This window comes from Loxodonta africana, chromosome 25 (assembly GCF_030014295.1).
Source record: "Loxodonta africana isolate mLoxAfr1 chromosome 25, mLoxAfr1.hap2, whole genome shotgun sequence".
NCBI lineage: Eukaryota > Metazoa > Chordata > Mammalia > Proboscidea > Elephantidae > Loxodonta > Loxodonta africana.
Genome location: NC_087366.1, coordinates 53,295,260 through 53,319,079, shown reverse-complemented (window position 1 = coordinate 53,319,079; position 23,820 = coordinate 53,295,260). Strand labels below are relative to the sequence as shown.

Here is a 23,820-nt window from a genome sequence, read left to right as displayed (position 1 = left end):
ACCTGTGCGACCACCATCTTGCGGCCCTCGTATATAAGCCCTGTCTACCCATAGCTGGAGGAGCTGCATCTGAGGAACTTCCTCCTGGCTCCTTGCTGTGTGCACTGCAATAAAGTTACCTTCTCTTTCTCAAAGAGCGGTGTCCAGATAATTGGCAAGTCTGAGCGTGCTGGACAAGGACCCACCTTTCCAGGTTAGGTAACACTATTGAGCTGTTTGGCCTTAGAAAAACCACTATGCCTAGCTGGACTTCAGCTCTCTTTAGCTCTGGCTAATGAAAAATTTGGAATACATGGTTTCCAAAGCCTCCTTCCAGCTTTGTATTCTGTGGGCATATGATTCTCCCCATCCATGTGATTTTAACACTAAAGTTATCAAACTCCATAGCTATTGTGACAGTTTTCCTGAAGGGGCCAGGAGCAGTGGAGGTGTGCAAATTCTCCTCTTGTCATTGACCTGGGGGGCGGGGGGAGAAGTTGGCTGAGAACTCTGGTGAGAAAAGATAGGTGCTATCAAGTGGGCAGGCAATGCTGTGTCTTGGGGAGTTGATGCCTTGGTGTTTTGATTGCCAGGAACAGAAACCTACTAAAATTAACCTAAGAAAAATGGGAAATTTACTGGAAAGACATACAATTTTCAAAGAGTTTAAAGATGGAGGAAGTTTAGCTGGGCCTTACAAGAAATTGGGGATTAAAAATGCAAAAATGGGAACTAGGATTACCACCTCGGAGAAAATTTTCTTCTCTTTTCTCCTTCTCATTCCTACTTCCTCTTCCTTCCTCCTGTTCCTCTCCTTTTTTTCTCCACCAGCTTTAGACATCTTGCTCATGTCTAAGTCAATCCTAAGTTTACATGACATTTCTAAGCATGCAGGAGAGACCAAGTGGAGTTTTGTATGCAAACTCCAAAATCCATGCATGAGACTCTCTTAGCCCTATATGGACTAAGAGTGCACATCTGGTCCACCCTAGAACATGGTGCAGCGCTGTGGCAATGAGTATGGGTCATTCAACTCTGACTACTCAGTAGGGGCTCTGGATGCAGATTACCTTTAATAAGTGGATATTATGGGTATGCTCTTTAAGATTATTTTGGTTGTAAGCAGTAGATGCCTACTTTGGCTAGTTAAGCAAAAAGTGTATTGGAAGTATATAGAGATATCTCGTGTAATCAAAGGACACAGGGCAAGACCAGGGTCCTTGGCAAAGGTATTTATAGATCTTCTCTTGAGGGCCCTCCTATTTGTAAGTCTCAGCTCTAATGGCTGTCTTTCTCTGTTTCCCTGTTTCACATTTAGTGTTCCTGGGAGAAAGAATCTAAATGGCCCAGTGTAGGATGTCCCCATTTTTGGACTAACCTGTTAGAGGACATGATAGGGTGACCAATTTGTCCTGGTTTCCCCAGACTGTCCCAGTTTAAGCAATGGAAGTCCAGTGTCATGAGATTTCCCTCAGTCCTTGGCAAACCAGGACAGTTGGTCACCCTGGGGCAAGCCAAGATGTATGAGCTCTGCTGGCGCAGTGGTAAAAGCTCAGCTGCTAACCAAAAGGCCAACAGTTTGAATCCACCAGCCGCTCCTTGGAAACCTTATGGGACAGTTCTACTCTATCTTGTAAGGTCACCATGAGTCGAAATCAACTCCATGGCAATGGGTTTGGTTTTGGTTTAGGGTCACTATGAGTTGCAGTCGACCTGACAGCAACAGGTTTGATTTGGTAGTCATCCACCCTCTTTATAATGGCGTATGGCAGTTTGAGAAAGCACCTTTGAGGGCAAAATGTTCTATCGTGATCTTTCAAGTTCTTATTTTTCTTTGATGACCAGGTCAATCATCCTAGGCAACCTCATGACTCACTTTTTTTAGTTCCCCTAGAAGACCTCACTATTTCCAGTTACATGCAGGCTGAAGTCCAAATTTCTCAGCGTAATGTACAATAGTGTTCATAATCTGGCCTTACCTCCATGATCTCAGGCCTTGATAAATTAACTGTACCCCTGAACAAATCAAACTCATTCCCTGGCATCTGCTCAGCATGCCCTTCAGGATCTTGTCCACCACCTAGCTTTATTATCATTTATTTCCACGACAACGGAAGAGTCAACATCTCTAGAAAGCCTTTTCCGCCTAGCTCCCTGCACTCCGCCATTGCCTACTTTTGGCCCATAGCACTGCCGTAGTCCTGTGCACCTGATCGTTATTGCACTCGTTTGCTCACATATCTGTGTCCCTACACTACACTAAGCTTCCGAGGGACCGGTCGCTCTCTGATTTATTCTATGCTCAGTTCATTGTCCTGAGTTTACGCTTCCGTCTGTTACTGCTGTGGAATGAGTGATACGTAGTAGGTAATACAAGTTTGTTCAATTAATGAATGAAGGAAGAAAATACCACCGCTTAGTGTGGTTAACCTTTGTTTTTATTTGTCAATTTTCTACCAGAGAGGGCAGGGGTCAGTGTCTGAGTGTTCCTCGCAGGGCTTGAGCGGAATAGGCAGGCGCTTGGTCAAGCGTTTGCAGAGTTGCTGACTGAAAAAGAGAACGAACGCGGGAGAAAGGAGACTCCGGCCAGACACCTGCCGAGCACCCCTGCGCCCCTCAGCTCCTCCAGGTGCTCCCTGCGGGAACCCGGCAGGCGAGCGGGCGGGGAGCAGGCGGGGGCGGGACTTCCGGTCGCGCGGTGAACGCCTTCCGGTGCGAGGCGGAAGCCGGGCTCCGGGCCAAGATCCGAGAGCCGGGAGTGGAGGTGAGTTCGGAGCTGGGAGGTCCTACACGCTTGTCTCCCCTGTGGATGCCTGCTGACCCCGCTGTCGCTCGGCGCCGCGGGACGGGGAGAACGGGTAGGGACGGCAGAGCCTGGGCGCCCTGCGAGCTGGGGTCCCGAGGCAGGGAGCGGGGGCCGGCCAAGGGGAGGCGACCCCTGAGGGCAGCCGTGGGGGGCTGCGGAGGGAGGTGCCGGGGACCTGGGGCCGCAGGGTCCGGGGCTGGGGGTTGCGGACGACCCTGGGCAGAGGTGCCTCTCGGAGGGCAGCCGCCCTGCAGCCCCGCGCAGGGGGAGTGTCCCGGGTCCCGGCGGAGCGCCTGCGAGGGTGGCCCGAGATGGCAGAGATGGGCTTCCACGGAGAGGGTAGATGGAGCCGGTCTGTCCCTCTGCGAGGGGCGCAGCTGAGAAGGGCGTCTCGACCTAACGGGTGAGAGAGATGATGAGCCACCGACTGGATGCTGAGCTCGGATTGCTTGACTTCAGTTAATGCTGGTTTTTTCAAATGTGTTGTTGTGAATTCCAGGAAAGTATTTTACTCTTTCAGGGAAAACGTAAAGTCTTCCTCACCCAGCCCGAAATTATGTGCTTTTCTTTGTCAAATTAATAGTATCTTAAAGTTCTCGTCATACAGACAAGCCAACTGAACTTTTCCTTTTGGACTTTACTCTGCAGAGTTTAGGCTGACTTACTTCCTTTGTCAGGGGATGGACTCCTGGATGCATTGAAAACCGCAGTCATTATCAGGTGGGAAGCCACTGCTGTCAACGTTGGCGCTTACGGCTCGCTCCTGCTTTACCTGCCCAACTTTCTAACACATTTTTTCTAAAAGTTATCCTATTGGGTTTAGTTTTTAAGCTTAACCAGGAAGGACAATTTTAGATTAGGGTGCAGCAGATTATTAACAATTTCTAAGAATTTTTGATTTCTAAAAAGTACTACTTTGGAAGTACTTAAAAAAAAATAGTGAAATCTGTGATTATATACACAATAGTACATTTAGTTTTTCTTAAAGGCCAGTGTGTAGAGTGCAGGCTTGTTTTGATCTTTACTGGAAGGTAATTATTATCAGTTTTAGTTATTGTCTACATTGTGTTTATGTTTTATATGCAGCAATTAATATAGTCTTCCTAATGTACATTATGTAAGTAGGTGGTCAATGAGTTAGATTTTTGCCATGAACTGGTGGCACAGTGGTTAAGAGATTGGCTGCTAACCAAAAGGTCAGTTGAAATCCACCAGTGCCCCTTGGGAACCCTATGGGGCAGTTCTACTCTGTCCTCTAGGGTCACTGTGAGTCGGAATAGACTCGAAGGCAGTGGGTTTGGTTTTGGTGTGTGTAAAGTAGCTGAGAAGAATCCTAACACTGTCAGTGGCAGAGAGTGATATTTAACAATTGTTATGCTTATGCTTCAGGTGTTTGATCTTTAAAGTGTTAGGATTTTTTTTTTTTTTTTGAAATTGCTCTATTGATGACTTTTAGATCTGATATGGGTGGCCTGACTTGAATTCATTCAAGTAAACTAGAACATTTGATATTCATTGTCACCTCAGTGTCTTGCTAGCTCATTAACTCTTGATGGCCTTGAAGGGCTGTGCTGAGTAAGAGGACTTATAATTTTCTTATGTTTAAGGGCACAGCTGATATTTGCAAAAGTGAAGCATAAACATAAACAATGATTTAAAACGTGGATGAGCATATTGAATAACTTTTCAAGTTCGAGAATGAAATGATGACACCAATCTCTAAAGTTATTAACTGCGTGCTGGTTTCTGTATATGTCTAAATTTATTTCTTTGGAGTAGACAAGACTATTTATCTGATAAGACCTGTTCTTATTTTTCCATACAGTTGTGGTTTAAAAGATATATTTTTCCTCTTTTACCTCAGTGTTTTGGGAAACAAAGACTGTAATTCATGGTTGGAGGAAGTGCTCGTTGAGACATAAGAGTGCCTGCCTTCAGTTATATGTCTGAAAGGTATGGTTGAAATTTGATTGCCCTGCGTTCTGCATAATCTTTGGAGTTTTTGTTCTTTGTTTTAATGGTAGAGTAAACGTCTTAGCTTTCATGCTAGATAAATTCTGTGTGTTGTCATTCTTCTGGGTTTAGTTGTATTTTACAGTTTAACTAGTAATTGCATTTTTTATTAGGGTTTGGCAAACTCCTAGTTATACGGTGAAATATGTATCAGTGCATTGGAAGAACTATTAAAACAGCAGTAATGAAGACTCTTTCTTCGTATACACAACGTAGGCATTTTATTTTCTTTAATCATCAGTTTGTAATAACGTAATTTGGTGTATTGATTCTTTTGGTTCCACATTTTCTGGTTATCAATTTTTTTTTTATGTAGTCCATTCTCAGTTTTCTGTATACCCTAGTTAGAAAGTCATTCCCTGTCATTGATAGAATTAGGAGAATTTGTTACAGCTGAGGGGTACAGCTTCTGCACAGGGAGGTACCAAATAGAGTACTGTGCTGATTTCTGCTGACCTACCATTCAGCTGCTACATTGCCAGTGAAGCAGAGCATGGCTGTCAGCAGGGTTGACTGAGGCGGAATCAACCCCTCTCTTAGCATCACTTTTCTGTCCTCCTTCCTCTGCTGTGTTTAAGCATTTTCTTTCATAGTGACCAAGAGGACCTGTGCCTCAGAGTGACTCATCAGGGCATCAGAGCAGCCAGATAGGACTGCAGTCCTATTAGTAGGGCCCTGTCCATTCAGCTGAGTTTAATCCCATAAATCTTGGCAAATTTCCCAGCTTCTAGGCTTGCAGTAGAAACCCTGGTGGCATAGTGGCTATGGCTAACCAAAAGGCTGGCAGTTCAAATCTACCAGGCACTCCCTGGAAACTGTGTGGCAGCTCTGCTGTCCTATAGGGTTGCTATGAGTTGGAATTGATTCCATGGCAATGGGTTTGGTTTTTTTTTTTTTTTTTTGGTAGGCTTGCAATTATGGCTTTGAAATACTTGTTCAGATTATTGATTTTTAAAATGGTTTTAATACTAAATCATAATTGATCAGATTACATAAATGGACTCTACTATGTTATATATGGCCTTGACTCAGTTTTGCTTAGGGTGAGGCATCAGGTTAAATTATATATGAACTTTTCTGTTAAAGCAATATGATATACCTCACAATTGCAAATAATACGGAAAATACACTGGTAACTTTTAGCCTTTGTTGTTGTTAGTTTTATTTGGTTTGAGAGCCTAAGGAAAGGAAGAACTACTGCATAAAAGATTTGACTTGGAGGAGGAGGTTGGCCATTACCCGTGGCATTCTGAGGGGCAATCATGGGAGCTATCTGTGGTCCAAGGAATGTCTTAGCACTGAGGTTGTTCAGAATTTCTAGCACATGATGATAATAAAAAGCGGACAGACTTTCATCTGGTTTTATTATTGGTTTTAATTCTCTACAGGCAGTGCATCCCCTTACTGCATGCACCTGGGGCAAGCCCCTCCCACCTCTCACAAGAACGACCTGGCAGAGACTCCCGAAGTCAGAGTTCACGTGGTACTAAGGAATCATGAAGAGGTTTGAGGGAGGGTTGAGAAGTGAACAGAAGAACAAGTACTGAAGTTTATTTTAGCATGAGTGTAAGTCAGAATTGGAATCGACTCGGCAGTAACTGTCAACATTTTCAAAATTGAGAAGATGAAGGCATGGAGACTCCCTGAGTACATTGTAGATGTGAGAAGACCAAACAGTAGATGTGAGTGTATTCCAGTTATGGGGGTGGAGTGAAGAGGCAGGCCTGAGGAGGTGATACATAATCAAGTTGTAGACTTTTGCACAAGAACTTTGTAACTATGTAAATAGCAGTGTTAGATTTAACTCCCAGTATTTTAAACCTAAGTGATGTCTGTTGGATAGTATGTAATTGACTAAAGTTGCAAAAGTAAAGATAGTACAAGGAGCACTCTTGTGCCCTTTATCCAGATCCACTTATTTTTTAAGATTTTACCCCATTTGCTTTATCACCTGAGAACAAGGATACTTCTGATTAAAGCCGAACACTTCCATAAAGTATACTTGCAAGTTGATCTGTTAACTTTCTCATCCTAATAAAGTTATTTATTGGCTCTAATTCACTGAATCCTAGAGCTAGAAAGAACCCTGGAAGATGATCTGATTTAACCCCCTTGAAGATGGAAAATGTTGACCAATCCAGGACGGGTGGGTTTTGATTCTTAAACCTCCACGGCCTCTTCCAGGGTCTTATCCTGACAAGAATAAAAACCTCTAATATCTGTTTGTTGCTTTTTGGTTTATATATTTTCATTTGATCCTCAAAACAAGCATGTAAAGGTTCTTTAGTACTCTCCCCACCCCTCGGAAATCTCAAATACACAGTCCTGTATTCGTCTCTGTCATTTAAATCCATCTCTTCATAGAAAACAACTGAACAATGTCCCTTTCAGGGATACTTAACCTGCTCTGTAATAAATGCCTTATTAACTTTCCTCAGGTACCAAACCAAACCCACTGCCGTCGAGTCCATTCCAACTCATACTGACCCTATAGGACAGAGTAGAACTGCCCCATAGAGTTTCCAAGGAGCACCTGGCAGATTCGAACTGCTGACCCTTTGGTTAGCAGCCATAGCACTTAACCACTATGCCACCAGGGTTTCCTTCGTCAGGTAAGGCTATCCTACTTCCTTTAGAGTTTCTACCTATGATATACTTTGTATCTAGTCAGTTCACAAGGTGTGCGAATGATTTGTTCTTGACTCCTAACCAAAAGATCGGTGGTTCGGACCCACCCAGCGGCTCCACGTACGAAAGGCCTGGTGACCTGCTTCTGTAAAGAATACAGCCAAGAAAACCCTGTGGGGGTCATTTCTACTCTGGAATGAGTTGGAATCAACTTGACAGCCATGGGTTTGGTTTTTTTTCTCCCTTGGTTGATCTTTCAGGGTTCTAGGTTTGTCACACCCTTTTCAAAGTGTGGTGAGGAAAACTAAAAAATTGTGACTAACGTAAAGTAACAACAGTGATAAAATTTATGTGTACATTGTTTATGAAAGTATTTTTCTTACAGTCATTTGATCCTTAGGGCGGGACCAGTGGTGTCCCTATTTCAGAGATGGAAAAAACTCCAGAAAGGTTAGGTGGTTTGCCCGGGTTCCTATAGTGTTAGGCTGTGTCGGAAGAAAGATGCAACCCAGGTCGTCTTCTGCCTTTTCCACTGTTTCTCATTTTCAGATCCTTATGTGTCATGTGTATTTTAATGTATTTTAGAATCACTTTGGCTTTTTATTCTCCTTCCTTTTTACCAACCAAACTTGCTGTTAGGGATATAAAATGTTTGCTGACCCAACTTTTCTTTTTCTTCTGCACTTAAAATAATAGCGCTATAGGATTGGAATGAATCTGTAGAGGCCATTTAAGTCAATCTTCTACCTAATTTGGGTACCTCATACACCATCCCGTCCCAGAGTCATGTGGCCCTTGCAGGAATACTTACAGTAACAGGGTATTCACTTCCTTTTTATGCAGCCTAGTTCTGGTTATATCATCCAGAGCAGCACAGAATATCTTTTTTCTTTGCTACATAAGATTTTGTCACATATTTTAAGATAACTTTCTCTTCTCCAGGTTAAAGAATGCTAGTACCCAGGTCTTGCACCATCCGCAGCACCATCTTCAGCACCTTATTTTGGGTGCACTAGGTTGTGAGTAAGGAGCCCTGATGGCACAATGGTTAAGTGCTGGGCTGCTAATCAAAAGGTTGGAGGTTCTCAGCCACCCAGTGGCCCCATGGGAGAAAGACCTGGCAGTCTGCTCCAAATAAAGATTACAGCTTAGAAAACCCGATGGGGCAGTTCTGCTGTCACATGAAATCCCTATGAGTTGAAATTGACTCGATGGCACCTAGCAATGACAGATAGTCAGCATTCTGAAAATACGGCATCCGTAATGGTCTGTACATTTTAGATGTCTGGCCAAGGCAGCAAACAGTGGAACTATTACTTCCCGTAAGGTGGACACCATACTATTGTATTACTGAAGTCCAGAATTGTATTAGCATTTAAGCAGAGATATCATGTTCTTATATGAAGGTTTTGCTAAGCCAGAGATCTCAGAATTCTGTAGTTATCTGTAGTCTGGCCCTCTGTACTTATACAACTGATGTTTTAACTGAAATGCCAAACTTCAGATTTATTCCTGTTAAATTTTATTTTCCCTGTGTTTCAGCAGTCCAGCCTTTCAACTTGTGAAAACACATTTTGGTCTCAATTTTCTTACCCATTTATTTGCAGTCCTCTTCAGCTGTGTCTTCTACATTTCTGATACTACTTAACCCTTTGAAGCATGCGTCGAAGCAGGGCTGGCTCTGGATTGATCATAGCTAAGTAGCCAGTGCTCCTTTTAGGGCTTAGCAGCAGGTCGGCTGCGGATGATCTTGTGTCATGTTTTCTGCAGGGAAGTCTGACAACGGATATTTCTTTGGACCTGCCTATGTCTTACTCTCTGGGAGACTCAAAAATTCTTTATAGGTTAGTCCAAGACACGTATTGGTTTTTTTTTTTTTTTAATTTTTATCCCCCAGCACTGAGTGGCTGCTAACCAAAAGGTCAGCAGTTTGAATCTACCAGCCACTCCTTGGAAAGCCTATGGGGCTGCTGTACTCTGTCCTTTAAAAACAAAACCCACTGCCGTTGAGTCAATTCTGACTCATAGCGACCCCATAGGACAGAGCAGAACTGCCCCATAGAGTTTCCAAGGAACGCCTGGTGGATTTGAACTGCCGACCTTTTTGGTTAACAGCCGTAGCACTTAACCCCTACACTACCAGGGTTTCTCTCTGTCCTTTAGGGTTACTATAAGTCGGAACCAACTTGATGGCAACAGGTTCACCACTAATTTTTGCAGGCATGGCTCTGAAGAATAGAGAAAACAAATCATTGGAATTACAGATTCCAACATACTTGCTTCTGCCAGCTCTCAGAATGAAAATGTCACCACTTAAGCCTAGAATAGTTGAAAACTTGGTTTAAAAAAATCCTGGAATCTATTATTGCTTACATTTATAATTTTGCTTTGGAGTTTAGTCTTTGAACATAGGTGGATTTTTTTGTTTTGCTTTTTTATTTTGTTGAGAATATACACAGCAAAGCATACACGGATTCAGTAGTCTCTTCATGTACAATTTAGTGACATTGATTACATTCTTCAAGTTGTGCAGCCATTGTCACTGTCCTTTTGTCAGCCGTTGCTCCCCCATGAACATAAACTCACTGCCCCCTAAGGTTCCTGTCTAAGCTTTGGAGTTGCTATTGTTGATTGATTGCTTATAGATAGTTCTTAAAAGAGCGTAATGTTCAAGGCAGACCTCTCACTAGTTAAGCTAAACTGTTGTCTGATTTTATAAAAAGACTTCAGGGGGTATCTTTGGTTTAAGGTTCAAAGACTATCTCAGAGCAATTATTTCAGGGATATAGTCCACCCTCCATGGAAACCCTGGTGGTGTAGTGCTTAAGTGCTACAGCTGCTAACCAAAGGATCAGCAGTTCGAATCCACCAGGCGCTCCTTGGAAACTCTATGGGGCAGTTCTACTCTGTCCTATAAGGCCGCTATGAGTTGGAATCGACTTGATGACACTGGGTTTGTTTTTTTTTTTCCATGGCTCTAGGGAAAAGAAAAAAAAAAAAGTATTTTTTTCTTTTTCTAGGGAGTCTGGAGTCCATGAGAATTAGAAATTCTGTTCTGCATTTTACCCCCTTTTGACCAGGATTCTCCTGTGGAATCTTTGATCAAAATGTTCAGTAATGGTAGCTGGGCCACCGTCCAGTTCTTCTCATACTCATATATGAATTTTTATCTATACTTTAAAGACTTTTAAAAAGTGCTATGAACGAAAAAGATTTTTTAAAAAAGGCTGATAAAGGGAAACAGTGATTAATGTTCTTGGAAACTAGGTTTGCCCATGGCCTTAGTGCATTATTATTACATAGATATATGATTATATAGAGAGATCATATATAGATATACATAAATTATATAGAGATTATGTTTGCATTTTTAATGAACATTAAACCCTTAAATCTAAAACTAGTCATCTCTTATTTAAAAACTTTTTTTTTTTAAAGCTTTGATTCAAATCTTCATCTCCATATTTTAAAAGTGAAAATTGTACACAACTAAGGTTAGCTCTGAAGAAGGATTTCATCCGTTGGTGAGATTGATGCTGTATTTATTACGTAGTTCATGTGGAGTTAGACATGCAGTAATTGGATTCCCACCCAGGCAGTCATTCATATAATAGTAGGGAAACAGAAGGGCCCTGAACTAAGTGTCTAGATCCTGGCTGGGCTGCTAACAGGCTCTGTGACTGGATGAATTGTTTTGCCACTGAGCTTGTAACTTCAATTGCAAAGCAAGGAGGTTGGATTTTGTCAGTGTTCTTATTTTTCCTATTATGGCCAGCGTGGTGGGTAACACATAGAGAGCATTATCCCCTTCAGCAGCTGCTTTGTAACTCCTAGCTTTGGCAAATTTTTCTCCTAGACAAAGAATAGCTGAATCATTGGCCGCCAGGATACTTTTCAGGTCTGGTCTTCTAACGTTGTGCTGACCGATACAGTGGCCATCAATCATATGTGGCTATTGAACTTAAAATTAAGAATTCAGTTCTTCAGTCACACTAAGCCACATTTCAGGTGCTCACATACCACATGTGGCTAGTGGCTACCTTATAAGGCAGTGCAGCTATCAAACATTTTTATCATTTCAGAGTGTTCTGTTGGACCGTGCTGTTCTAGAGCCTGCCTGTATCAAACAAGGGACAGGACCCTGCCAACACAGTTTCATGTGGAAAATAGACTGACTCAGGGTAGGATTGCTGCATCTGATGCTTAGTGGCAATTGCCTCAGTGACAGCTGGGCTCTGTTGTTGACCACTTTCCTTCACAATCAGGTAGAAGTGGCTGAAGAGACAGGTACAATGTGATGGAGAATTTAGAGGTCCTAAGCTATTGGTTTTCACAGCCATTGCTTACTTGTGTATTTTGTACCCACATTGAGAGATCTGGTATTTTTCTGTAAAAATGGCTTCAGGTAGTATGGTGCACTAAATTGCTTAATGTGGTCCTTCTACCCATAGTCTTTGTCATTTCCTCCAAGTGACTGAGTGGGACTGTGCACATGAGGTGCTTATGGCCCACGAAAGGTGCATAGCACCGTTGTGAAGGTGGGACCATGCAAATAATGTGTGTAGAACCATAATGAGGGAATCGGTCAGTTTTGCCATTCTACAAGGCTTAAAATGAGCCATCCCAGAGGCGGGAAGGGAAGATACCACCACCAAGAAAGAAGAGCCAGGAGTAGAGTGCATCTTTTGGACTTGGGTTTCCTGTGCAGAGACCCTCCTAGATCCAGAAGTCAGAGAGAGCTGTAACAGCGGAGATGGTGAGAGATGGAAAGAAGCAGAGACAGCAGAACCAGGAGACTGGCTGGAGAAGGCGCAGTGGGTTTTCTGGCACTCAGAGTGAGAAAGCTGAGTGCCTTTCAGTGGGAGGCTTGCTGCTGGCAGAGTGGGGTGCCTCTGGGCACTTGTTGGAGCTAGGCTGGCCAACCCACAGAGTAAGAGAGCTGAGTGCCTTTGGGCAGGAGGCTGCCTGGCGGAGTGGGGGTGCTTCCAGGCACTTGCTGGCGCTTGTACACGCTCACAGACCTGTGGAATGAGAGAGCTGAGCGCCCTCTGGCCTAGGCTTACTGGTGGAGTGGGATGCCTCTGTGCACTTATCAGCAGAACTTAAAAGAGCTTTGTAACGGTTTCCTGAGCAGGGCACAGGCTGAGGGGCCAGAGAGGGGTGCCTGCAGGCATGGCTGAGAAGGGGCTGTCTTAATGCAAGAACTGTATCCTGAGTGTTCCTGAACCTGTTACTTCACTAGTAAACCCTATAATCATGAGCATTGTCTGTGAGTTCTGTGTGGGCGTTGCAACAAATTATTGAACCCGGCAGAGAAGTAGAGTGCCATGGGAAGGACGGCTGGTGTCAGAATTGGTAAAAAGATTGGAGGGTGGAGGTATGCCTGACCTCCACCTCACAGGAATCAGCATTGGGCTGTCGATCTTGATTCTCCTTCCCCCTTGTGAAGTTAGAGGAGGTCAGACACCCCTGCCACGCCAGTTTTGCACGTAGCCACTTAAAGCTGCGGTTGAACCCCTGAAACACGCTTGTTTAAAAATTATGGGAAAAATTGGCGTCTATGTTGATAAAATTTGGCCGGAAACGTGTCATTGGTTTAGACCAGTGGTTCTCAGTGTATCAGATCTAACACCCTATTTTTAAAATATTTTGTAATATCTCTCGTATTATCCTGTTTATACTGTAGCTTTCTTACAAACATGATTGCAAAGAAATTAATATAATGTTCTAACTGTGATATAAAGGAGAAATAAAGTTATTTAAAATTAAACAATATATATTTTAATATAAAGTGCTTTGACATAGTCACCTTGTTAATCCTGTGCCTAGAATAACTACGAAGAAGACAGCTACAAATGCAGACTTATGTAGGTAAGTTGTACTTTCACTGAACTGTATTGCTACCATTGACATGATGTTCCAAAATGATGAATAACTTTTGGTAAAGTTCAGAGAAAAGTATAGTCTTGTCTGTATTTTCAAAGCAGTTGCATAGCTGGAAAATTCAGTGTTTATTAAAAATGTGCAAAAGGTAATTTATTTTTATGTGTAAGATGGAATCATAATTTAGGCTTACATTAGGTAATTGAAACAGCTTTTTCATCTACATGAATGTCTGGTGGGATATTAGAAAACCATTGAGGATAAGGGACAGTTCTTTGCGGTGTGGACTGTCCCTAGCAGCACAGTATGTCTGGCATCTCTTGCTTCAGTGCTTTTAGTGCCCCTCAATGATTGTGACAACCCAAAAATGCTCTCAAACTTTCAAAACATCCCTTATGGTTTAAAATTAAACCATAGTATTTTTTAGCTCTATAAATTTAAAGGAAGCCAATTTTTTTCCCCAGGTTATATATATAGAACCATATTTTTAGACTAGGGACAACAAACATGTTCTAATGTGTCACAGTTCAGATTCATTGATGGTGGTCGTCTTAACCGTTGTGTTAAGAATTCTCAGGCAGAGTCCAGCCTCAGTCAGAAAGAGTATTGTGATTGGTGGGTCGTATCTAAGAGGTAGAAGGCCATAGGTAGAAGGGGGAATGGATGCAATCCCCATCTCTGATGTAGTTCAGTTGGTCTTAACGGATTGGACATCAACATTTGTCCCTGCGAGGGAATTTGGAAATATGCGAGGGTGTTTTTGGTTGGTCAGAGTGGTGGGTGTATGTGTGTGTGGGGTGGCATTTAGTGTTGGGGAGCTAGGGATGTTAAATGACCTGCAGTCCTCCACAGAACCATGCAACAAAGTCATGTCCAGAAAGCTGCAGTCCCTCATTGAGAAACAGATCTGCCCTGGAGAACAGTCCAATTATGAAACCCATTCAGAGCTGGATGGTTGCTGGTGCATGAACAGGCCAGATACAGAAGGTATCTGGGCATCGAGTGGGAAATGGTGCTGTGTGAAGACCTCAGGATCTTTTCCAGCTCCGTGATTTTGTGAGCATAAATCAGGGATTAGTAAATTGGCCCACAGGTCAAATCGGACCAGTTTTAGTAAATAGTTTTATTGGAACATAGTCATGTTCATTTGCTTATGTATTTTCAGTAGCTGCTTTGGGGCTACAAAGGTAGGGTTCAATAGTTGCAGCAGAGACCTTATGGCCTGCAAATCCTAAATACTACTGGCACTTTACAGGAAAAGTTTACTGACACCTGATGTCCATAATACTTTTTTAATGGAGCCAGTGTGTGAACTGGTGTTACTAGGTATATCAGTCTTCCATCCTTGGTACTTTCTGTATATGTCATACTCATGTTAAATTCTTTTTCTTTGTCAGTGAAACACTGAGGACTAGCCAATCGGCAGATCAGCAATAAAACTTAGAGCTGGAGAATCTCAGCTCGATTCTGTGTATATCACTAAGTAAGGGTGGCTCAGTGGCTTAAGCAGTCGCCAGTTCCATGGTTAAGGTCGGCTGTCCGAACACAACCAGCAGCTGTGTAGGAGAAAACACCTGGCCATCTGCTCCTGTAAAGATTTACAGCCTTGGAAGCACTGCTCTGTCCTGTGGTGTCACTATAAGTCAGAATTGACTCGTCGGCAGTAACAGCAATGCGAAATCTGCTTCTGTGTTGTATGGTTTCTCAGTCTTTAACAAAAGGCTAATAGGTGATTTTCTTCATAGTAATGTGATACTAACTGGGACTTAGGAAATACTTTGGAAAGTCTTAAGAATGAGAAAACCGTGGAATCTCTGAATCTTCTGGAATCAGTTTTAGTTAAAAAATTCCATATGGAAAATATCACTGTTCCCTGCCGCCCCCACATGTACTTTAATAAAGAAAAGCAACATTGTTAGTTTGTTAGCACTGTGTAGGAAGTACTAACTTAAAAAGTAACCTTACGAGCATTTACTTAGAATGCTTTATTTTAAAGAGGTTAGGAGGTATAGGTACCTGGTGACTCTTTTTTTAAAAAAAACAAACAAAAAAACCAGTTTGACCCTTTCAGTGTGTTAGTATTTAAAATACTTTTGGTGTATTAAATAAATATGTGGCATATAAGATATTTGTCTGTGTGGATCATAACAAATTATGGATAACATTGCGAAGAAATGGGAATTCCAGAGCACTTAATTGTGTTCATGAGGAACCTGTACGTAGACAGAACAAGGGGATACTGCGTAGTTTAAAGCAGGAAAGGTGTGCGTCAGGGCTGTATCCTTTCACCATATTTATTCAATCTGTATGCTGAGCAAATAATCTGAGAAGCTGGACCCTATGAAGAAGAACAGGGAGGAAGACTCATTAACAGCCTGTGTTATGCAGAAGACACAACCTTGCTTTCTGAAGTGAAGAGGACTTGAAGCACTTACTGATGAAGATCAAAGACTACAGCCTTCAGTATGGATTACACCTCAGCGTAAAGAAAACAAAAATCTTCACAACTGGACCAGTAAGCAACATCATGATAAGTGGAGAAAGGGCTGAAGTTGTCAAGGATTTCATTTTACTTGGATCCACAATCAACACCCATGGAAGCAGCAATTAAGAAATCAAAAGATGCATTACACTGGGCAAATCTACTGCAAAAAACCTCTTTATAGTGTTCAGAAGCAAAGATGTCAGTTTAGGATTAAGGTGTGCGTGACCCAAGCCATGGTGTTTTCAGTCACCTTATATCCGTGTGCATGACCCAAGTCGTGGTGTTTTCAGTCACATTATATCCATGTGAAAGCTGTACAATGAATAAGGAAGACTGAAGAAGAATTGATGTCTTTGAATTATGGTGTTGGCAAAGAATATTGAATATACCACAGACCGCCAAAGAAAGAACAAATCTGTCTTGGAAGAAGTACAGCCAGAACGCTCCTTAGAAGCAGGGATGGCAAGACTATGTCTCACATAGTTTGTACATGTTATCAGGAGGGTCCAGTCCCTGGAGAAGGACATCATGCTTGGTAGAGAGTTCCTGAAAAAGAGGAAGACCCTCGATGAGATGGATTGACAGGGTAGCTGCAACAATGGGCTCAAGCATAACAAGGATTGTGAGGATGGCGCCAGACTGGGCAGTGTTTCATTCTGTTGTACATAGGGTTTCTCTGAGTAGGAACCGACTCCCTGGCACCTAACAACAGCAACAACATATAAAATATCGCATCGTGATTAGCAAACAGGACAGTGTCTATATTCATAGTGGTCTTTAAGGAATTACCTAGGTTTTCTTCCATGTGTCAAATAAAAAATGGAATTAGACAATTTAATGTCCCCTGTCACTCTTTGAAATTTAGAAATTAATCTTTCTATTATTTTAGTATGTTTTGTATTCATTTTTTTAAATTTAAGGTACCTTAGATAATTAAAAAAAATTTTATTTTAAACAATTTTCCTTATAAGCTAATGTTCTTGCTAATCTTTTTGCAAAAAGTAGTTAAAGCTGGAAATTAGTTTTGAGCTTATTTAGTCTAATGCTTCTCATTTATGGTTGAGAAACTGGGTTTAGAGAGGTGGAGAGATTTGCCCAAGCTAACATAGTGAGTAGAAGAATCAGGACCAGAGGCCAGTTCTAGTTTCCAATCCAGTGTCCCTGCTACAGGAGTGATTAAAATTAAACCGAACCAAACCCAGTGCTGTCGAGTCGATTCCGACTCATAGTGACCCTATAGGACAGAGTAGAACTGCCCCATAGAGTTTCCAAGGAACGCCTGGCGGATTCGAATTGCCGACCCTTTGGTTAGCAGCCGTAGCACTTAACCACTACGCCACCAGGGTTTCCTGATTAAGTTAAGTGGAGCTAATCAGGGCAGGTTTTCTGAAGAGAGTGATTTTGCGTTCTCTGTTTTTGATTCTCATAGCAACCCTATAGGACAGAGTACAACTGCCTCATTGGGTTTCCGAGGAGCAACTGGTGGATTCGAACTGCTGACCTTTTGGTTAGCAGCCAAATGCTTAACCACTGTGCCACCAGGGCCTGGTTAAAAGGGAGTGAGTGTGAGTTGACAGTTAATAGAGATGATATTTAGGCTATTCTGTGTCATTGGGGGAGGGTGGGCATAAGAGGAATGGGTATCTTAGTTTTCCAGTGCTGCCGTAACAAAAAATACAAGTGAGTGTCTTTAACGACAAATTTTTTGTCTCGGTTTTGGAGGCTAGAAATCCAAATCAGGGCATTTGCACTTGGAAAGTACCTTCTTTGTTGGTAGCCCTGAGTTTTTGTTGGCATCCCTGGCTTGTAGATAGTTCCTCACCTGGTCTCTTTCCCCTTTGTGTGTTTGTGTCAGCTGTTCTTTTTATAAGACTACTAAGGAGGGATTAAGTTTAGGGCTCACCCTACTCGATATGACTTCACTAACAACAACAAGAAAAGAGAAATCCCACATTTCCAAACAGGTTCTTATTTACAGGTACAGAGTTTAGGACTTCAGCGTAACTTTTTTGGGAACACGATTCCATCCGTAACAGTGGGTATGTCATAAAGTATATTGGATCTATTGGGTGGATGACATATCTACGTGGGGACCATAGTGACGTGTGATATCCGTCCATGAGGTTTGGAGAGATATTTGCAGGTAAGTACGAATTAGCCATTGATTCACAGGGAATATTCCAAAGGACTGTACGTGAAGGGAATCCATAGACAAAGAGAAGTTACTGAGAGTGCTTTCTTTCTGGCGGAGGTTAGGGACGGAGAAACATGGTGCTGTTGGAACCAAAGATCTCTGTAAGTACCATTAATGCAGGACTTTGGAAACCCTCTAGGGTGAATCTTAAGGACTCTACAGGGGACTGAGGGAACATTATAGGATGCAAATGGGTGCTTTAGAAGGGTACCAGTTTTCAGGTACAATCCGAGCCGAATTCTGATAATAGCAATAACTATCAGATCACTTGCAATCTCAACGTAGTTAAGAGCGTAGGCTTTACTGTTTGCTAGTCATGAGACCTTAGGCAAATTACTGAACTTTCAGAGATTACTTTCTTACTTGCAGAATAATACCCACTGCATAGAGTCCTTATGGGGAGTAAACAAGATAATGTGTATAATATGCTTAGCACAATGCCTGGCACCTGGCACTTGATAAATGATATTATTTATTATACCGCATCATGGCACCTGGCTGAAGGTATCACTAGAGTGAGATCCTGTTACTTTTGTCCTTTTCCCTTATTCTGATCTCTTTATGTCAACCCCAAAAGCTCTTTAGCATGCTTTTGACTTCAGGTTTATTATTTCTAGGCAGGTGCATATCTTTGACTTGTAGTACTTTCTTCGTTGGTGATGAACAAGCCTGTTTTTTCTTTTTGGGGCCATATTTCAATTGCAAATTTCATCTCATTGAATTGAAAGAATGTGCATATTGCAGTGTTATGTCCAATTATATTACCCTTGTTTTTTTTTGCTTTGGAATATAACTACCAAGACAAGATGTGGTTGGAAAGGGGAATGGAAAGTACAAGAAGTTAAAGTAACTTCTCCCTTTCCTCCTCAAAGCGTTCTTCCCTTCAGGTTTTAAGTTAAAAAAAAATTTTTTTTTTTTCAGTGGATCCCAACTCCAAAGATTACTGGTTAAACAAAACGTTTTTTTGTGGCAGTCGCATTGTAAGATATGAAAGCACTTCAGGATGTAGACTCAGTGGTAATCAGGTAAACAGATTTTTCCCTTGGATTTTATAAGACGCAAGGGTGAGATGGTTAGAAACAAGTGTTAGGCAGAGTGCCTGCTTCAAGTTTTTTAGTGTAGTTATTTGTGAATCAGACCTGGAAACCATTTTTCTGGTGTTCAGGGGTTGGTAGGATTTGCACGGGACTCAGAGTGACTTGATGGGTTTAGTTATCACTCTCCAGAGCCTTTGTGGTGTTCGCGGATGTGTTCAAGGAGAGCTTTCTTCACACCAGCTGGCAGGGGCCTCTGCACAGTTTTACATGCTGGGCTTTAAATTTAAGTCGAGGAAAAATTGGCGCATCTCTACATTTACAAACAAAAGGAGTTCCAAAAAGCTGGAAGGGAGGCCTTTGAGAGAAGAACTGAATTTGAGTAGGTACCTCTTTTTAGTAATCCTTAACTGCTTTTTTTAAGTTGCAATTAAGTAAATGTTGATTTTGAGTGATAATGATTTTTCTAAATGATTTAATACAGTTAGAAAATAAGGTAGAATGACTTCATGTGAACAGACACTAGTGTTTCAAGTTATAAGTTGTCCTGCTTCACAATCCTAGTGTAGGTAAGGACTGAGAATCTATAGCAGGATTTGGTTTTCAGTGAGACACGCGGGCAGTTATTGCCTCTAAAAAACCAGAGTGAGCGGTGTTGATCATTAGTACTTTTTGCACATCCCTTTAGGCTAGTACTTTCTCTGTATTACTCCGTTGGCTAATGAGGCTTTCTTATCTCATCAGTGCCCCAGGCGCTAAAACCATCCATTTCTCTTCCTTGGGTTCTTTAAACTCTCACAAATGATGTCTTCATTTCCCTCATCATACCAAAAACAAAAAGAAACCCAAACCCAAACCTGTTGCTGTTGAGTTGATTCCGACTCATAGAGACCCTGTAAAACAGGTCGATCTGCTCCACAGGGTTTCCAAGGAGAGATTAGTGGATTCAAACCGCGGACCTTTTTGGTTAGCAGCCGAGCTCTTAACCACTGTGCCATCAGGACTCCTCCCTCCTCATAACTGTTAGCGAATCTGAATTGCTCGATTAATTCAGCTTAAGGTGTGAGATGACTGATAGGCCTAGCCCCTGGAGTGTTAGTTATATCAACTGTGTGTATTAAAGTGAGACTTGTAAACCTGAGCAAAAAACTGTTAACCCAAATGCTCTATAGACTGCTTGTTTGCCTTCAGACTCTTTTTGAACTCCCAGCTTCTAAGAGAATGTTGTTCCTTAAACAAGTTAAGAAGAGGAGGAAGAATAATGAGGGAGAACAGGATCTTTTTCTACCTGACAAGTCGTCTAGCAGCTTGAACTTTTCCCGGTCAGGTCCTTCTTTTGTAATCTTGATACGTTTTTGTCCTTGTTTAAATACTCTCCTTATGAAACGTTACTGCTTAGTTGTGGGTTCCTATCTCCCAACTTGCCATAAGATAAAACCCGAGAAAAAACCAAACCCAAGCGACCCTATAGGACAGAGTAGAACTGCCCCATAGAGTTTCTAAGGAGCGCCTGGCGGATTCGAACTGCCAACCCTTTGGTTAGCAGCCATAGCACTTAACCACTACACCACCAAGCCGTAAGATCCAAAACCAAAAACCAAACCCAGTGCCGTCGAGTCGATTCCAACTCATAGCGGCCATAAGATAAATATTCCTAAATTACACGATGGTGTCACTCCACAAAACTTGTGATTTTGCCACATTTTTCAAATGGAAACAAGTTTTATTTGCATGATGAATTTTTTTCCACCAAGGAGTAAAACAAAACACAAATCATTGCTGTTGCTTCGATTCCTACTCATAGCAACCCTATGGGTAGAAAATACTACTAAATGTGTCCCTCTTGTTAAAAATGTCTTTAATAATACTGACCTCTGTTGATCATATGCCAGGCACTGCACTGAGCTTCTTATGTACATTATATCCAGTTTTCACAGCAACACTTAACATAAGGAAGCTGTTCATATCTCCCTGTTATAGTGGAGGAAACTGAAGTTCAGAGACAGTAAGTAATTTGTCTAGGTTTGTACCGCTTGCAAATGGTGGAGCTGATTCTAAGACTGTCTGCCTTTGATTTTATGCTGTTTTCCTCTACATTTCAAAAGCACCTTAAATGTTTTGGTGCACATACTGAAAGTACTTTTTAGAGCGTGTTAGCAGCAGTTAGTAATTTCTAAAATTTATCAGTGCACTCCTAGAGGTATTTTGTGATCTGTTTGTTCCATTTTAAACTTTTGTTAAATGCAGTCACTTTATTATGACTGTTTTTCAAGGATGGTGCCGTAAAAAAAAAAAAAAAAAGCATAGTAGAAAGTAATAAATGCTGAAGAAGTATTTACTGCATGCATAAAAATAACAAAGAGAGGTGGCAGCTAAAGCAGGGGGGCTGTTTGTATAAAATTCATTTCTCTTGGAATGTGAGCCGGGAAGGTTTCTCATATTTCAGCCTGCTGCAGGGCAGGGCTAGAATCCAAGCTTTGATTAAAATCACCCAAGCCCTTTTTACTTTGCTCCACAGCCACAAGTTTTTGCCAGCTGAAAAGGATAGTGAAGAGTAATGAGGAATGCATATCCATGTGCTGCAAAAAAAATTTTTTTTTGACAGTTTCATTCTTTTCAAACCTAGAAAAGGCTGCTTTGAAAATGAAGAGTAATAAGTAGTTATTAGATCGCCGCCCTAGAAGCCCATCCAGGTGATGCCGATGGCTCTTCCTGCCAGTTAACAGTTCGTTCTCAAATATTTTCTCCTGGCGGGGGTGGTGGTGGTATGAGAGTTCAGGCATTCCTTAGTGTCTTTCCTTTTCATCCCCCACTTGTAGATTTTAGATTGAGGTGTTAACTTTCCAGGAGACTGCTTAGGTGTTCTTAGGCTCTCCAGGTCAGATGCAAACAGAGCAATTAGAATTGTCCGCAGTGGATCCTTTTACTTAGTGGAACCTGAGAAAAACAAGCCGTTTGAATAGCCTGTGTCTATATCAGCCCCTGCTTCCTTATAGCCCTTAAACTGTGTGAGGAGCCTGTTGAATTGCTGTGCTTATGGAATAGTTGATGGTTCTTGGTTCTTTTTGTCTCTTACTCTGGTTGATTGACTGTCACGGTTGGCCCTCCTGATGACTTCAGCAGAAACAGAAAAAGATTTCATTAGTCTCGTGATAACGTAACATGACTAGTCATTAGAGCGTGGGCTGGAAAGAGCATATTAGAAGTGGCCTTTCTGCTTTAATGATTAAAAAAATTTTTTTTTACTGTGCTTTAGGTGAAAGTTTACAGCGCAATTAGTTTCTCATTCAAAAATTTATACACAGATTGTTTTGTGACATTGGTTGCAGTCCCTGCAATGTGTCAGCACTCTCCCCCTTTCCCTTTCCACCCAGGGTTTCTGATTTCCATTCCCCCAGTTTTCCTGTCCCTTCCTGCCTTCTCAACTTTGCTTTTGGGCAGGTGTTGCCGTTTGGTCTCCTACACTGGATTGAACTCAGAAGCACGTTCCTCACATGTGTTGTTGTTTGTTTTATAGTAAGCTTTGGCTGAAAGGTGGACTTGGGGGTGGCTTCAGTTCTGAGTTAGCAAGGTGTCTGGGGGACCACAGTCTTGGGAGTTCCTCTAGTCCCTGCCAGACCAGTAAGCCTGGTCTTTTTTTTTGCAAATTAGAATTTTGTTCTACTTTTTTCTCCTGCTCTGTCCAGGACCCTCTATTGTGATCCCTGTCAGAGTGGTTGGTGGTGGTAGCCAGGCACCATCTGGTTCTTCTGGGCTGAGGCTGGTGGAGGCTCTGGTTCATGAGGTCCATCGTCCCTTTGAATAATATTTTCTTTGTGTCTTTGGTTTTCTTCATTCTCCTTTGCTCCAGACAGGATGGGACAAAGAGATGTATCTTAGGTAGCCACTCACAAGCTTTGAAGACCCACATAGGATGTAGAACATTTTCTTTATGAACTATGATGCTATTGACCTAGATGTCCCCTGAGACCATGGTCCCTAGCCCCCAGCCCCAGCAACTTTGCCTTGTTCAAGTTGTGCCGACTTCATCTATATTGTGTGTTCTTTCCTTGTCTACTATCTAGTTTTTAATAATTTTTTAATGATTTAATTTATGGTTCTTTGATATTGACTTCCAGATCATTGTATTTGCTGAATCCTGTATGATGGCCATTAGGATTATCTGTTCTTAGCAGGGAGTGAGTACATAAATTATGATTTCTTTATTTCACCACTGTTTAAGGTGATTTTGACCTGTGACTTATCCTTCTAGTGTGGTGTTATAAAAAGTTTAGAAAGAGAATAGTAATTACAAGATTAGCTAGCAGTTGGGGGCTAAATAGCTTGTCTAAATATGCTGTAAGTATTAGAACTGGGATTTCAACTGGCAGCCTGACCTCAGAGCCTTAGCTCTTACTACTGTGCTGTATACATCATGCTGATGCCTTCTGTTTTATATATAATAGGGCTGTATTTAAGATTTCCACTCATAAAATCCTGTGTCATTTTTTTTTTTTGAGTCTGTGTATACATGCAGAATTTTCCATTTTGATTCTAATAAAACTTTCCGCTTTAGCAGCTGCCAGTTGGTTTCTTGCAGAGTGTTTTCAGCATTTAGCATTTTTATTTCAGGTGAGATGATTATGTTGCCTTGCTGACAACATTTGTGCTTTAAAGTTGGGAGTAATCAGTCCCCTGTGCTGGTGGAGATGAATAAAGCACTAAAATTGGGGCGAGGATTCTATTATAATTTTGGGGGCAGATTTGCCATTCTAAGTTTGTTTTAGATACATATGGAAATTAATTTTTAATCTCTAGA

The 23,820-nt window shown here is 41.8% G+C and overlaps 1 protein-coding gene across 17 annotated transcripts in view; it reads left to right on the top strand.

Annotated features, from left to right (window-relative positions):
* The first annotated feature begins 2,682 nt into the window (after positions 1-2,682).
* Positions 2,683-23,820, top strand: part of DISP1 (dispatched RND transporter family member 1) — a 210,291-nt gene continuing 189,153 nt past the window's right edge. For 7 of the 17 annotated variants that reach the window (XM_064276869.1, XM_064276867.1, XM_023549365.2 and 4 more), the window contains exons 1-3: positions 2,694-2,743; positions 3,434-3,505; positions 4,650-4,738. The gene's annotated coding sequence lies outside the window, so the exon portion shown is untranslated. Of the gene's footprint in view, positions 2,838-3,433; positions 3,506-4,649; positions 4,739-23,820 lie in introns of all 17 variants that reach the window. The other 10 variants (XM_023549367.2, XM_064276859.1, XM_003410946.4 and 7 more) reach the window with 7 other exon arrangements.